The sequence below is a fragment of the Psammomys obesus genome, unplaced genomic scaffold (genome assembly GCF_907164565.1).
Source record: "Psammomys obesus unplaced genomic scaffold, mPsaObe1.curated_primary_1811, whole genome shotgun sequence".
Lineage (NCBI taxonomy): Eukaryota > Metazoa > Chordata > Mammalia > Rodentia > Muridae > Psammomys > Psammomys obesus.
Window position 1 is genome coordinate 752,475 of NW_026592776.1, and position 9,071 is coordinate 761,545.

Genomic DNA, 9,071 nt, shown 5'->3' on the forward strand with positions numbered 1-9,071 from the left:
CAGGTTATGCTTTATAGATCTCAATGGAAAGAGGATGGAGTCTCCTTTAAGAAGCAGCAGACCTGTTTATCACTGAGATCTAAACTGTTTATGTTCTTTAGACTCTCTTAAGAAAATGAGAGAGTGCTTCTGCAATTCAAAACCCTTTCCAGTATCACTTTTAAATTGTAGCCATTATGCAAGTAGGGGTGCAGCAATCAATTATTCTTTATTTCAGGTGTTCATACATAGAGGCAACCAAGAGTAAGATGAATGCCATTTAATTCGTTATAATGTGCCTAAGTGGGATTTAAGGTGCATGCAGTAGTCTGTGGGCAAAAGTCACCTGCTGTTTTCTAAAGAGTGCTTAGTGGTATATTTGCAATGAAGTACAGATATTTAATAGTTGATTCTATTTGTTTTTTTAGTAGAAAGACCTAGTGGTGTTGAGGTTCTGTACACAGATACACACACATGCGTACACACACACACACACACACACACACACACACACAGTCTCTTTCTCCAAATCTCTCTAGCTTTCAGAAGATTTATCTCATTTATCAGTTTGGTTTGCTTGCTTGGCCTGATGATGATTTTTCTGCTGATGGCTAACATAATCAGATCATATCATTTAGTCCTTGATCTGAACACCAACTAAAAGTCACACGATCCCTAACCCAAAAATGAAGTTGGCTAGTTGTGCAGTGGTCTCTTACAGAACACTATGAACTTGCTGGGAGGGGCCTACAGTGCCAGACACAGGGAAAGCCTCTTATAATTAGAGCAGTACAAGTACTGTGACCCAAATCTGGGAGTAGCAAAGAGTTTGCAAGCCAAGCAAATGACTTCTGTTGAAGGATTTCCAGAGTAACAACAAACTTTGGACAGCTTGGGACAATGCTCTGTCAGTGGTAGACTGTGCTAAAAGAAAGCTAACGTGAATGCAATGTGATGCCTGCCACAAACAAGTCTTAAGTTAAGCATGGAAGAAAGGACCCGTGGCTAGAGCAAAACCTTACTGCTTATAGAGACTTTGGTCATTTCCTATTTCACTCTTCCACTTACCTTTGCGTTACTCGTATTTGTTCGGAATGCGTGTGTTTCTAGTTTTCTCAAGTATGCTACATGTGGTGATAAATGTTTTTTCATCTATCCCACCATTTCATTACATATTGATCTCCTGCTTTGTGCCAGGAAACAGGTGCATACATTTAGACCTGCCTACTTCCTTAACCTTCTTAATCTAGTGGAAGATTTGAGTGCAAGGGTTGTGGCGGTAGGTAAGTAAGAGCTATAGTAGGTCTCTTGGAAAAAAAAGAGAGGAGTAATCTGGCGTAAGCTGGAGAGTGGGTGAGGATGATGTCTTTGAAGAGATTGTGAGTCCATCACCATCTTCCCGACACCCGCCCCTTCTGGGGACACACAACAAGCTGAGTTGTCTTCTCCATGCACACCATGAGGACCATGAGGCCTCTAAGCAAGAGGGTATGAGGTATAGGCTGACTTAGGGGTTTTTACCTGTGGCAGGTGGTTTGGGGAGCTTTTAAGGATGCCAGTCGTTGCTGTGGGTTGGATGCTGCCAGAGCTACTTCCGTGATTGATTATTTTAACAAATGCTCTTTAGAAGAGGGAAAAACTGGAGCCAAGAAAATTGGGGTTGATAGAAAGCAGCAGGCACCCACATTAGCAAGACTGGGGGATGTCTGCCCACATTTGTGGTTTGGAGAAAGCTTATATTTTGTCTGTGTTCAAGCATGATTACTGGGTGGCTTTATTTGTGTCTTGTCCTGTTCTGATTACAAGGTGGCCTTGCCTGATGCTAATACATGGGAGGACTGTGGATGTTCAACAGTTCTTCCAGTCTGTGAGCACTCAGCCAGTTCCCCAAGAGCGGGATCATTTTTTTTTTCCATTTTTCAAAGTTGACCAAAGGTGGTGGATGAAGAGCAAAATTTTTTAGGGTATGTTCCATGACTACTATTTTAATATCAGCTAGCTCTAGTCTCGGGCTCTTTGTTCAATACTGAGAAAAAAACGAACAGTTGGAAAGGTATAGCAGGGACATAATATGTGAAACAATACAGAGCAGTCTACTGAGAACAAAGAGGTCAGGTGCTACATGAGAAACAAACAGCACCAGAATCCTCCCCACTGTTAGGGGAGAGCTACTGACGGTGGTTTTCAGAGGACAGTATTGTGGGGTCACTCAGAGACCGAAATCCTTCAGTATTATCCCAACAGACCAACAAAATCAGGAAGCCTAGACATGGGCCCAACAATCAGCATTTGAATGAGCTCTCTGGGAGGTTCTTTTTAAATTTCTAATTGATCACACACCCATGCCCCACAATGTGCTCATAGAGGTCACAGGACAACTTGTGGGATCTGGTTGTCTCCTTCCATCTTGTAGATGCCAAGTTCGGAGCTCATGTGGTCATGGTTGATAGCGAGCCTCTTTACCTGCTGAAACATCTTGCTATCTCTGGTTCTGACACATGGTCAGATGTATCAGATGCGTGCTCCCTGCTCATTGGAGAACTTCAAGTCCTCTGTTCACAACAACCTGTTCTGGGCATTGGGCTGGGAGCATCTGTGCAGTTGAGAAGCAGCAGCATTCTTCCTAATATACTTGTATTAAGTAGATTTGGCTTTTCCTGTTTTCTCCTGGATAACTGAACATTTATAGCCAACCACTTTCTTCATGCTTGAAGATTCTAGCTTTTCTTTTAGACTTTAACGTTTTTAAAAGCTTATTATCAATAATTCCATCTGCTGTAAAGTTCTGAGTACGTCCCCCCATATTTGTGTATTAAAAACCTAATCCCCCAATTAATGTTAATAACATTTGGAGCCTTTTGGAAGGCAGATAGGGTTGGATTAAGTAATGAGAGTGAGCCTCCACGGTGGGATTAGTGGTTTTCTAAAAACAGAAAGAAACCTGTTTGGATGTTCTCCACCATGGTATGAAGCAGCAAAGCAGCCCTTACCAGGAGCCAGGCTAACACCAGTGCCATGCTCTTTGACTTACCAAACTTTAGAAGAGTAAACCAAATAAACTTCTATTCTTTATAAATTACCCATTCCAGGGCATTTGGTTGCAGCAATGGAAAACAGACTCAGACACCACCTTAAAATTCCACTTCCCATGTATTTCTTTTCATCTTTGCTAGCATTGCTGTTTTTTTGAGACAGTGTCTCCCCGCTTCTGTACTTTCGATGTGGAGCCTGCCTTGCACCTTTGAGGATGACTATCTCCAGCATTGCTCTGACGGTGTTCTAGAATCTTCTTGCCATGGTAACTTTTAAACAGTCTGTCTCCTATCCACAAAACACACAAACACAGTCCTAAGAATCTTTGAATGAACTTGAATTAAGAGTCTGTAAAGGTTCTCGCTTCGGCAGCACATATACTAAAATTGGAACAATACAGACAAGATTAGCATGGCTCCTGCAAAAGGATGACACACAAATTCATGAAGTGTTCCATATTTTTTTAATTATTTTTATTATTCTCATTAGTTACATTTTGTTAATTCTGTATCCCAGCTGTATCCCTCATTCCCTCCCCAATCCCACCGTCCCTCCCTCATCTCCTCCGTGCCCCTTTCCAAGTCCACTGATAGGGGAGGACCTCCTCCCTCATATTTTTTAATAGCCAGAAGCTGGAAACAACCCAGATGTCCCTCAGTTGAGGAATGGATGCAGAAATTGTGGTACATTTACACAATGGAACACTACTCAGCAATTAAAAACAAGGAAATCATGAAATCTGCAGGCAAATGGTGGGATCTAGAAAAGATCATCCTCAGTGAGGTAACCCAGAAGCAGAAAGACACACATGGTATATACTCACTCATAAGTGGATATTAGACATATAAGTAGGATAAACATACTAAAATCTGTACACCTACAGAAGCTAAGTAAGAAGGAGGACTCTGGCTAAGTTGTTCAATCCCCATTCAGAAATGCAAAGAGGATGGACATCAGAAGAGAGAGAAAACAGGGAACAGGAAAGGAGCCTACCACAGAGAGCCTCTGAAAGGCTCTACCCTGCAGGGTAACAGAGCAGATGCTGAGACTTATAGCCAACTTTGAGCGGAATGCAGAGAATCTTATGAAAGAAGGGGGAGATAGTGAGACCTGGAGAGGACAGGAACTCCACAAGGAGAGCAACAGAACCAAAAAATCTAGGCATAGGGGTCTTTTCTGAGACTGATACTCCAACCAAGGACCATTCATGGAGATAACCTAGAACCCCTGCATAGATGTAGCCCATGGCAGTTCAGTGTCCAAGTGGGTTCCATAGTAATGGGAACAGGGATCTCTGACATGAACGGATTGGCCTGCTCTTTGATCACCTACCCCTGAGGGAGGAACAGCCTTACCAGGCCACAGAGGAAGACTCCTGATGAGATCTGATAGACTAGGATCAGAGGGAAGGAGAGGAGGAGCTCCCCTATCAGTGGACTTGGGGAGGGACATGGGTAGAGAAGGTGGAAGGAGGGTGGGATTGGGAGGGAATGAGGGAGGGAAGTACAGGGGGGATACGAAGTGAATAAAGTATAATTAATGAAAAGGAAAAGAAAAAATGATAAAAAAATAAAGAAAGAACAAAAGCGTCTGTGAAGACTGGAACTCCTTTTCTTGACTTCTTAGACACCCTATTTACTTATTCCCACTTTTCCCTACTACTCTTTCAATCTACAGTTAAGCCCCAAATATCTCTGGAATGGGCCTCCTCTGCATACCTTCTGTCAAAGGCTGAATGCCTTAGAGCAGTAGTTTCAACCTGGCGGAGGGTCATATATCAGATATCTTGCATTTAAGATACTTATGCTATGATTTGTAACAGTGGCAAAATGACAGTTATGAAGTAGCAACGGAATAATTTTATGTTTGGGGGGTCACCACATCAGGAGGAGCTAAAAATGTTTGCAGCATCAGGAAGGTTGAGAACCACTGCCTTAGAGAATCTTCTGAAGCTTGGTAGGCACTCCGTGCCCTCTCTTTCAGTGTTCAGTGTTCCGTGTTCTGAGCCTGCCCCTACAGCTCTCTCCTCGGGGAGGGCATGTTACTCTTGCATGCTTTGTAGTGGTCCTGTGTGAGTTTCCTGTTGCTGCTCTAGCAGATAGCTACAAAGCTGGTGGTTTAAAACAGCAGGTATGAAGCGCAAAATGAGTTTAATAGGGGTCAAGATCAAGGTGTGGGAAGGGCTGCATCCTTTCTGGACGAGTCTTTTCTCATCTTGTTCAGCTTCTGTTGCCTCTTGGTTTGCCTTGGTTCATAACTGTATCATTCCCGCCTCTGCTTTCCTATTGTCATATCTGTCTTCTTCTGGTCCCCTCCCTACTATAAAATACTTATTTATTGAAAGCACTTGAGAATCAGGATATCTCCTTTTCTCGAGAACCTTAACTTCATGAGTCACAGGATCTGAGTATGAGGGCATAGAGATTTTTGAGGGGGCCATTGTGTAGCCTCCACTGTGAGGACTGCTCCAAAGACAACTGTACAATACTTCATCTTGTATGAAGTCTGTCATCTCCAACTGGGTCGCCCCAGCTCCAATGCCCTGGCTCATTGCCTGGCATACAGCAAGTGCCATATGCTAATGAATGACTGAGTAACTCTTTCACCCAAGTGTGGTTACTACTTGCAATTCCTGAGGCTGGACTGGCAGGAGAGAGAGAGAGAGAGAGAGAGAGAGAGAGAGAGAGAGAGAGAGAGAAGCTCTGTAAAACCCCCACTGCAAAATAGGTTGGCAAGGTCTATTTGCAAGAGCTCCTCGAGGCCTAACGAGTAACACCTCATGTGTCACGTGGCTTCAGTGAGGAACTACAAGTTTCAAGATAGAAAACACTCCCCGCCTCTGGTTCTCATTTCTCAGTCTCTGGAACTGAAATGCTCGACTCTTCCGTTCCTCCTGGCCTATTTTACTTGCTGATGAGGCTGAGGCTCATGGAGGCATAGTGTGTGGCCCAAGGGCAGCAAGCCCTGACTCCAATATTGAGGAAGCAGCCATATCTAGCTTCTAGGTTCTCTGTCCAGGTCAAATTCCCACATCTCTACTGGTTTTTGTTTTGGCCTCTTTCCCATGAAAATGGTGTGTGTGTGTGTGTGTGTGTGTGTGTATTCTCTCTCTCTCTCTCTCTCTCTGTATCTCATCTATCTATGTATCTGTGTCATTGGAGATTAAACCCAGGGCTTCAGGCTTGCTAGGCAAGGGCTCTTCTACTGAGCTACACCCCTACCTTGGCCCATTTTTTAAATTAAAATTTTTAATATTAGTGACAGTTTATTCACTTTGTATCCCAGTTGTAGCCCCCTCCCTTCTCCCCTCCCAATCCCACCCTCCCTCGCTCATCTCCTCCTATGCCCACGGATAGGGGAGGTCCTCCTCCCCTTCCATCTGACCCTAGCTTATCTAGTCTCATCAGAATTGGCTGCAATGTCCTCCTCTGTGGCCTTAGCCCATTTTTTTGAGACAGGGTTTCACTATGTATTCCAGGCCGGCCTGGAATTTGTTAATTTAGTCAAGACTTGATTTGAGCTCCTCCTCCACTTCCTAAGTGCTGGGATTACATGCATGTACTATAGCACCTGTTTTCCAGTATGTTTTTTTTTCTTTTCTTTTGTTTTTCAAGACATGGTTTCTCCGTGTACCCTTAGCTGCTCTGGAACTCGCTCTGTAGACCAGGCTGGCCTTAAACTCAGATCTCAGAGATCTGCCTGTCTCTACTTCCTGAGTGCTGGGATTAAAGGCATGCACCACCCCTGCCCAGCTCCAGTATGTTTTTAAAGACAATTTTGAGATAGATATATTTGCCATGCAGTTTTCTGGTGTTTGATATATTACATGATTAATTTTTAAATTTGTGATAAATGTATATAAGAAAATTTACTATTTTTTCTTTAATTAAATTTTTATTTTCATATTAGTTACAGTTTACTCACTTTGTATCCCAGCTGTAGCACCCTCCCTCATCTCCTCCCAATCCCATCCTCCCTCCCTCATCTCCTCCCATACCCCTCTCCAAGTCCACTGATAGGGGAGGTCCTCCTCCCCTTCCACCTGACCATAACTATTTTAAGTTTACCATTTGGTAGTATAAAAGCATAGTGGCAAACTCTGCAGCCATCACCACTGCCTAGCTTTAAAACTGCTTTAAGGTCGTCCCTCCATAGTACTCTTCTAAAGTGAAGCCCCTTGTCTTTTAGGGGCTCCTGGGCCTGTCCAATATTGAAAGCTCAAGGCACCCACTTGAAGATTCTAAAGGAATACAAGAAAAAAGAAAGCATGGTTTTGTTGTTTATGTTTTGGCCTTTATTTCCTCTGGGAGACACTTCATTTTGCTTATCCTCTAGGTACCTTCCCTCCTTACATCCCTGTCATCCTAGGGCAGAAATTTGGCTGTCTTTTTACACAGCCTGAGTTTCTTGGGGATCAGTGGATTTACTGCAAGTTCTGGAATCCCAAGAGAACACACTGAATTGCCAAACTGATCCCTAGATTTCACACATCCAGAGTTGATGGTGGGACAGTTTCTTCCCTTAAATTCCTTCCTATATCAAAGGGTCATTACCTGATGATGAGCACTTCCTTCCAACTTGGTCCTTATGTTATGTGGATATATATCTTTTGGGAAGGTCTGTCCTTTTCATTAGGGGATACTTAAACCAAGCAGATTGTAGCTGGTGCTTTCTACCTCAAGGATAAACTGTGCTTATATTTAGCCTTAAGAGGAAAAAAAAAACAACAACAACCCAGTAATAATAAAACTCATGTGCTATTTGTTGAGTATTGAGTTGGCAAGCAAAGCTCTTTGCTTATTATTATTTTTTTCCTTCCAGTAGCCAGGAAATTGATGGGAACAACCTAGGAGGTTAGTCTGTCCCCAGATGCAGGAACAGAAAGGCAAAATGAAGTGCAGTTCTTCTTGCTACTCCCTCATCTTGGGTTACATACTATAAATGTTTTGATGGTCATTAATCACTCATTTTGCAGAGCAAATTTAGATCTTTAAGCACTATATAAAAGTATGTATAGACAACTTCAATTACCATCTTCTTAAACTTCAGCTCCTTATCGGTTGTAGCATATAAACACCAACTCTTGTGTTTTTGCTGATTTTTTTTCTGGACTGTTCTTGACTTCAAAGACTTGAAGCCCTGTTCTAGGTCTGGTCCTCTGGGACTACACCAGTTTTATGCATCACCTGCCGCCTCTTTGTGCACTTGTAATTAGCTTGGTGTCCTGTTTAATTATTCCAGTTAGTTCCTTTATTATGTGTTTTTACATTCTGAAGCAGTTGGCCTGAGTTACCTGGGAATCACTGGGATTGGTTGAGATGGTTAGACTTGTTCTGGATGAGATCTGGAAGGGCCTTCATTGCTTTGCTGTCCTCTCTCCTTGGCCAGTTTCTTCATGGACCTTTATTTTCTTCCAAACCCTGATAGTTTTGGAAGATTGTTCTATCTGCCCATTTTACAGACTGGCTTTTAAGTGGAATTCATTTGACTTGAAAGGATTCACAAATAAAAATTGCCTTTCTCCGACCCTGGTCATTAAAAAGAATAAAAATCACCTTTTAAAACTTGATCAAAATGGGATAGTTAAACAATTTAACTAGCCCCTCTGTTCTCAATGAGAGAACAATGAGACATCTCACTGTGCTGCCCAGTCAGGTCTTGAAGTTCTAGGGCTCAAGGGATACCCCTGCCCCAGCATTCTGAGTGCCTTGGACCACAACTACTGGGCCAACGTCAATGAATTATTCCATGGAGAACCGGTGGCAACCCAGATGCAGCCTGTCCATGACTTCTTTTGGATACCTAAGCCGGGTTGGCTTGAGCGTTTGTTAATTGACAGGAGTTGGAGGTACTTTTAACCACCAGAAAACAACTGGAAGAAGATCATTTTTCTTTCGGTGGATCCTAAGGGTTGGGAGGGTGGGAGTTGTCACCAATTAAGAAACGAAGAGCAAGGAGCAGTGAACACCTTGCCAGCCTGCTGCAAATGTTTGCTTGAGAACATTAAAATTTATTATTATTATTATTATTATTATTATTATTATTATTATTATTATTAT

At 42.7% G+C, this 9,071-nt stretch overlaps 1 protein-coding gene and 1 non-coding gene across 8 annotated transcripts in view; both read left to right on the forward strand.

Moving 5' to 3' along the window:
- Sh3kbp1 (SH3 domain containing kinase binding protein 1) overlaps positions 1-9,071 on the forward strand; it is a 361,003-nt gene that overhangs the window by 2,146 nt on the left and 349,786 nt on the right. The window lies entirely within an intron of this gene.
- LOC129683173 (U6 spliceosomal RNA) lies at positions 3,369-3,475 on the forward strand. The gene has a single exon (XR_008721118.1). It is a non-coding gene; the product is annotated as a U6 spliceosomal RNA (small nuclear RNA).